The sequence below is a fragment of the Salvelinus alpinus genome, chromosome 3 (genome assembly GCF_045679555.1).
Source record: "Salvelinus alpinus chromosome 3, SLU_Salpinus.1, whole genome shotgun sequence".
Taxonomy (NCBI): Eukaryota; Metazoa; Chordata; class Actinopteri; order Salmoniformes; family Salmonidae; genus Salvelinus; species Salvelinus alpinus.
The window spans coordinates 33,019,891-33,027,120 of record NC_092088.1 but is presented as its reverse complement, the minus strand read 5'-3'; the positions used below and the strand labels follow the sequence as shown (position 1 = coordinate 33,027,120).

Here is a 7,230-nt window from a genome sequence, read left to right as displayed (position 1 = left end):
GTGTGATGCAGATTTGAAGGGCAAATTTGCCTCTGTAGGTCTGGACAGATTTTATCAGTATCTACTACCAGCAGACTGAGGTGTATAAGGACATGGCAATCTCTGGTGGTCGAACCAGAGTCGTACACTCAACATCTCCGTGACCAAAGGATTTGGACGATCAATGACAGCTCAATCGTAAATATGTAAATTGCATTCCTTTTACCAAATGAGCGGTTATTGGAGTGCTTAAGATTTTGTATTTCCCAATGTCCGATAGAGTAACTTCTTTGTCTCCATTCCTCCCCTGTCCTCTCTCTGAAATCGCCATGGTGTTATAACCAAACTGTCCTGTTTTGTTAGTCTTCTAGAGACTATTTACTGTATAATGTTAGTATGTATTTGTATATTCTGTAATTGTTTAATTAATTAGTAAATAAATAATTGAGCCTATTTGTGTATTCCTGATTCATCAATAAAGTATGGTTCGTGCAGACTATAAAGAATTACAACGTTCAGAAGGACTGATGAGGTAATAATACATTAATTGACTATAATCAATAAAATATGAAAATATATGAAGAGTTACATTAAACAAGTTTCCTGTGGTGCCCCGACTTCCTAGGTAATTAATGTTTACATGATTAGTTTAATCACGTAATAATTACACATAGAGAATTGATTTGATAATATAACAGTCTTCACTTTAATGATCGTCACATCATGACATAATTGATGCCCCTGTGCGAGGAGTCTAAGATAGAACGAGACGTTACTGTTGTATTAAGTATATATATAAATTACTAGGCAAACAGACTGCGTTGTATACGAATAGAGCCATAGGCAGGATTTTGTTGTGTCTGTGTAACCATAGAAGTTGTCCCCGGTGTGGTGTATCTGATGACGTCAGAGTAGTATGAGTTGTTAAATTTCAGATATAGTCCATTATGCCAGACGTGTATCGTCTATCGCGCTTAGACAGCGTGGGTTGGCCACAGGCGTATCTCTTTTTATGTTACCGTGCTTTGCGGTAATATAGTGCTAGCAAAGAAAATGCCGAATGGGTTGAATGTGAGACGTCAATAGTAAACCCCTTCCCGTAGTGTAAATGATCCTGTTGTGTGCTTGGAACAGTATAAGAACAGCTAGCTGTGCACGAGATGATAAAGCTAACCAAGGGAAAGCATTCATTTTGTTTTTCCTGTGTCATGTTGAAATTCCTCCGTCTTGGGCGATGGAAATCCCGCCCCTCTGTAATCTCGTTCGAGTTCAGCTTTGTGCAATCAGTGACCTCTAGTGGTGAAGAATCGTAAGTATTATTTTTTTTTTAAAGAAAGTATTCGATGTAAGGGCAAAACGTGTTATTTTAGTGTAACTACGGGCCATATTTATGATATCCAGCAAATCTCAACTGACTGGATATAATTGTCTCATTCAAGTTAAATTGTCGAACATACAATTGAAGTCGGAAGTTTACATACACTTAGGTAACCTTCCCGCTATCCATGATTGACTGAGATAATGGATGGGCTGGACATGCCGAGAGATGAGTTCGGATTGGTCTGCCATGTAGCACGCTTTTGTCCATAGCATGAGCTGGTCAGTATGTGTAGGTAATCCTTTCTAACGCTGCTTAAAAAAAAAAAGATATCACATAGTAGAATTGCATAAGTGCTGCTCTCCACTTTCTGGAGAATTCAGTGGAATTAGAGTATGATAGCTAAGGAGATGGAGAAAATTCTGGTGTTTCATTGCAAATATGCAGACAGAGTCGGAAAGAGAACACACAGAAGGCTGTTGTATAAAACACCTGTCTCTGAAATAAATCTTCAAAATAAGGGCAATCATCACATCCGTGACAAAGAGGGAGAAGCGTCCATCCATGTATACGAGTAAGAGAGTCTAGCTAGCTACATTTTCAGATATTACACATTTCTAATTTAGTCAGAAAGTAATTTTAATTTCAAGTTAAAGAGTACTGTTAGCTAGCTATGATCTGTGTAATAATATTATTTGTATCTCAGAGCCATTTCCATTGCTAGTTATAGCCTAATGTTAGCTAGCTAACATTGAACCTGGTTGGTTAGCTACCTGCAGAGGGGCCTGTGGCACAGTCAGGTCAAACAGGAAGGGGATGCCGGCATTCGGATGCAGGAAGATGCAGAGAGAGGAGGTGGAGTTCAAGGAAAACTGTCAACAGCTGGCAGTAAAGTGGCATGACAAACAAGACGTCCATGTCCTCTCCACTGTCCATACAGCAACCATGTCGGCCACAGGGAAGGTGGACCACTTGATGGAAGAAAGAAAGATCAAACCAGACTGTGTGCTTGACTATAACCTCAAAATGGGGACAGTGGATAAGGTGGACATGATAAACAGCTTTGTGGAATGCGCTCAGAAAACGACCAAGTACTACAATAATATTTTTTTCCATGTTATCGACACTGCTGCCCTAAATGGCCACATAGTTCACCGCCAACTAACAGGTGAGATGATTACCGAACAATGTCTTTTTTGTAATTGAACGTACATTTCACATAAAAATCACATACCGTTCCATTATGCAATTATATTGACAATATCTCACCCACCTACCCACTGCCTCATCATCATCTCCCCTCATTCATCCTCCCCACTCCCTCTCTCCCATAGGTAAAGTAATTACATACCAAAAGTACAGAGAAAACCTAATGAGAGAGCTGCTGGAGGAGCACCACACCCCTCGGCGTTCATCCACTAGGTGCCGTCCTGCTGCAGACAATCCCCTACGCCTCACTGCACAGAATTGTCACTGCAAAGTCTGCCTGTCTGGCACCAAGAGAAGGAAGCAGAGGAGGTTGACAAAGTACATGTGTTTAGCTTGTGACACACCTCTATGTGTTTCACCATGCTTTGGGAATACCACATGCTCAAGCACTATTGAGCACATCTGCAGCAATTACTGACTGACTGACTTGACAGGTGACCTGCCATGATCTTATGCCTTTATAGGTGGGGGGTTGGAAATGCAGTTGTTGTTCAATCACTGCATGAATATGGGTTATGCATATTCATAAGTTGTCAGTCTTTTCCTGCAGCTTTTTTCCCTCCAGTAAAACAAGTTTTTGTTGTTCAACCACCACCAATACTTCAATAAAATAGACGATTATTACATGTAGGCCTATATGTTTTCTTGCTGTGTTTTCATCCAGTAAAACTGTTAAGGAGTGTACACTAGCATACAAAAGCTGGCATCAATCATCAGTTCGAATGATGTCCAGTTCCAGTTAAGATATTGGCAAATTATGGTTTCTGAATGTACAGTATAAAGAGGAATTATTAGTCATTAGAATACAATATCAGGATATAGCAATAAAACAATATAACAAAGAACATAATAACACTGCTATAAAAATAATAAATTGCCTTGACATAATCACAAATATGAGTTATTTAACAGTAAGAAACAGTAACTGTTGAGCTCCACAAGGGGGCAGGGCAGGGAAGAACTGAGCTATGCTAAACAGGCCAAATGAAAACAAGCCATGGTCATAGGGCCATGATATCTTCAAAAGACAACACAAGCCAATACTTCTCTGAAGCAATTAGCATTGTTTTACAGATATAATAGAATATGGCTAGCTACATAAGCACAATTGAGTAGAACACCATAAAAGTTATGAAATTAGTACCTTGCATGTCCACTGTTATAAGGAATACACACAAATATAGTATGCTCCATACTAGAGGTCGACCGATTAATCGGAATGGCCGATTAATCGGGCCGATTTCACGTTTTCATAACAATCGGAAATCGGTATTTTTGGGCGCCGATTTATTTTTTTACCTTTATTTAATCTTTATTTAACTAGGCAAGTCAGTTAAGAACACATTCTTATTTTCAATGACGGCCTAGGAACGTTCTGCCCGTTCAGGGGCAGAACGACAGATTTTTTACCTTGTCAGCTCGGGGGATCTAATCTTGCAACAGTTAACTAGTCCAATGCTCTAACACCTGATTACATTGTACTCCACGAGGAGCCTGCCTGTTAGCGAATGCAGTAAGCTAAGTTGCTAGCTAGCATTAAACTTATCTTATAAAAAACAATCAATCAATGACTGTCATTGCTCCAATGTGTACTTAACCATAAACATCAATGCTTTTCTTAAAATCAATACACAAGTATATATTTTTAAACCTGCATATTTAGCTAAAATAAATCCAGGTTAGCAGGCAATATTAACCAGGTGAAATTGTGTCATTTCTCTTGCGTTCATTGCACGCAGAGTCAGGGTATATGCAACAGTTTGGGCCGCCTGGCTCTTTGCGAACTAATTTGCCAGAATTTTACGTAATTATGACAACATTGAAGGTTGTGCAATGTTACAGGAATATTTAGACTCATGGATGCCACCCGTTAGATAAAATACGGAACGGAATAAACTTTTTGTTTTCGAGGTGATAGTTTCCGGATTAGTCAAAGGTATATGGTTTAGAGAGAAATAGTCGACGCGTTATAATTCCTGTAATAACTTGCCGCTGAACTTGAAAGGGGTTCCTTCATTATTTTACCGTTCATGTCTTCCATAGAGAATGTCTTGATCTACTTCAAATAAGGTCTGTGTTTCGTGCAGGCTTAAACCGCCTCAACGTTTTGATACCCGTGTAAATCTCACTAGGATAAGGTAACGTTTGTCAACATATTTTCATAAATCCACTCTACAATTTTTTTTATCTTCGCTTATATTTAGCCAATATTGATCAGAGTTACCTTGTCCTATGGATATCTACACAGTTATAAAATTGGCACGGTGGTGTAAGCCTACACGAAACACAGACCTTATTTTAAGTGAATCTAAAAATATCCTATGGAATAAATGAAGGAACCGCTTTTCAGATTTTGCTAGAAGGTGTCATGGGAATTATAACTCGCACTTTGGTTGTCAATTCTTACCATGCCCATTATTAAAATAGGATTTCCTGCATATAGAAATTAAAGTTTTTGTTTTCAACATTCATCACAAGTAACTTAAACTCTATTCTTATTCAAACAGTTGAGAGTATTTGTCTCCTAAGTAGACTCTTCAGTATCATTGTCACTTCAGAGCTGTGTGTGTGTGTATTTATGTATTATATTAAGTTAAAATAAAAGTGTTCATTGTTCATTCAGTATTGTTGCAATTGTCATTATTACAAAAATGTGTGTGTGTATGATATATATATAAAAAAAAAAATTCTAATAAATCGTCCGATTAATCGGTATCGGCTTTTTTTGTCCTCCAATAATCGGTATCGGTGTTGAAAAATCATAATCGGTCGACCTCTACTCCATACATACAGTGAGCTACAGTAGAAACCTAACACAACATACAGTTCTCAAATCTGCATAAACAAAATGTTCAAATTTTCCCACCAGTGGTGTGTTTTCACCAAACTGACTTTTTTCAGATATAAAATCAATCAATTTGCTTAAGTTTTCATGTACTGAATAAGTTCAATGTGTTTCAAACGCATTTTCAACTCTACCAATAGTTTTGTCAAAAAAACAGCTGTGTTAAATAGCAAATGTGCCTACTCTGGTCTTGGCTCCTGCGGTCTAGCCAACAGCTCATAGATACAGTGCAGGTAGGCTAGTCTTCATGATGAGATCATTATGAATAAGAGCGAGAATATTATTATTTGTCAAGTGGCAGTCAAGCATCACTCATCATGTCACCAGAATAAGACCCTCAATATTTATTGGAAAGGAGTATCAAGCTCATCACCGTGCACTTTCACCACCCTGTGAAGTTCATAATATTTTATTTCTTCTGTAGCCTAATAAAATGCATGATTTCCTGAGTCGTAGAACCACACACCATATCATCACGTGACTCCACATTTACTTTGATATGATGGCTATTATAGCCATATTCGCGCATAAAGAATACATTTTACTGACACAAAAAGATCCCACCATGACGAACAATCAAATTATCTGTCTGCATTTATAAAATTGTACAAAAAATCCTGTTTCCATCACAGCTGTCATGATTCTTTTTAAATGTTATGACTTTACTCGCATTAAAACTCTGGCTGGAAACGTGGTTGTGTGTGTGCTTGTAGAGTGTGTGTGTGTGTGTGTGTGTGTGTGTGTGTGTGTGTGTGTGTGTGTGTGTGTGTGTGTGTGTGTGTGTGTGTGTGTGTGTGTGTGTGTGTGTGTGTGTGTGTGTGTGTGTGTGTGTGCGCGTGTGCTGACATCAGTGCCAATTGGAGAGAGTAGGGTACTACTCGTGGAGGAACCCTGGGCGCGGCTCCTGGTTTGTTCAGGCACTCTGCAATGTCCTCAATGAGTTTGGCAAGCAGCTGGAGATCATGCAGATCCTCACACGTGTCAACTACATGGTGGCCACCAGCTTCGAGTCCTGCTCCGGGGACCCATGATTCAGCGAGAAAAAGCAGATCCCCTGCGTAGTCTCCATGCTGACAAAATAACTGCATTTCAACTGACCGCCAATGACCACCACAGACTGACAGACCGACTAACTGACGAGACTGACTAATCCACACACTGACCTAGCGGTCTAAAAATTCAGGGATGATTCAGGCACAGTGGGACACTGTGCCATTTGGGCGAGAATGCAGTTTTGCACGTGTAGCGTAGCTGAGCACAAAACAATCTCTCCAAATTCATTTCTGCGTTCATGTGTTGGTGGTGATACTTGCCTCTTCTTCATATCACATTTGATCGGATCTTTGTCGACAGGCTGTGTGAAATATATGTTATTTTACCGACCCAGAACATTTGCTGGGTCGGCAACTTATTTTATTTTTTCATGATTACAAAATAATTCTATAAGCCACAGTAGTGAACTGTGGCAACCGAGTAGACATGTTACCCATTCAACACATACCTTTCAATCACACAGATGGCACCCTTGAATCCTCTCGACACATGAATCAGCGATGTGGTGCCCAACCTGTACTAAAAGGAGTGTTTGCTCCACTTGTTTTGGAATGGAATTGAAGGGGGAAATCATATTTTAAATGCTTTCCAGGTTTAAATGCTATTGTACTCAGGAATATATTTTGAAAAGAAAAATGGAAAAATTATTATATAGAAAAGGAAGACAAATTCCCTAAAAAATGAAATATTGTGAATTTACTAATGGCTCCTTTTGAATCTGGGGCAACACAATGTTTAAATTACTTCACATCAAAGGAATGACTATGTAAACACTTGTCACAGTCGTGTGTATAGGTGGCAGGGAAGTCAGCCGCAGGAGAATCAA

General features: G+C 39.1%; 1 long non-coding RNA gene across 1 annotated transcript; it reads left to right on the top strand.

Moving 5' to 3' along the window:
* The first annotated feature begins 937 nt into the window (after window positions 1-937).
* Window positions 938-3,132, top strand: LOC139570578 (uncharacterized). Its single transcript, XR_011674111.1, has 2 exons — window positions 938-2,465; window positions 2,632-3,132. It is a non-coding gene; the product is annotated as an uncharacterized lncRNA (long non-coding RNA).
* The last annotated feature ends 4,098 nt before the right edge of the window (window positions 3,133-7,230 follow it).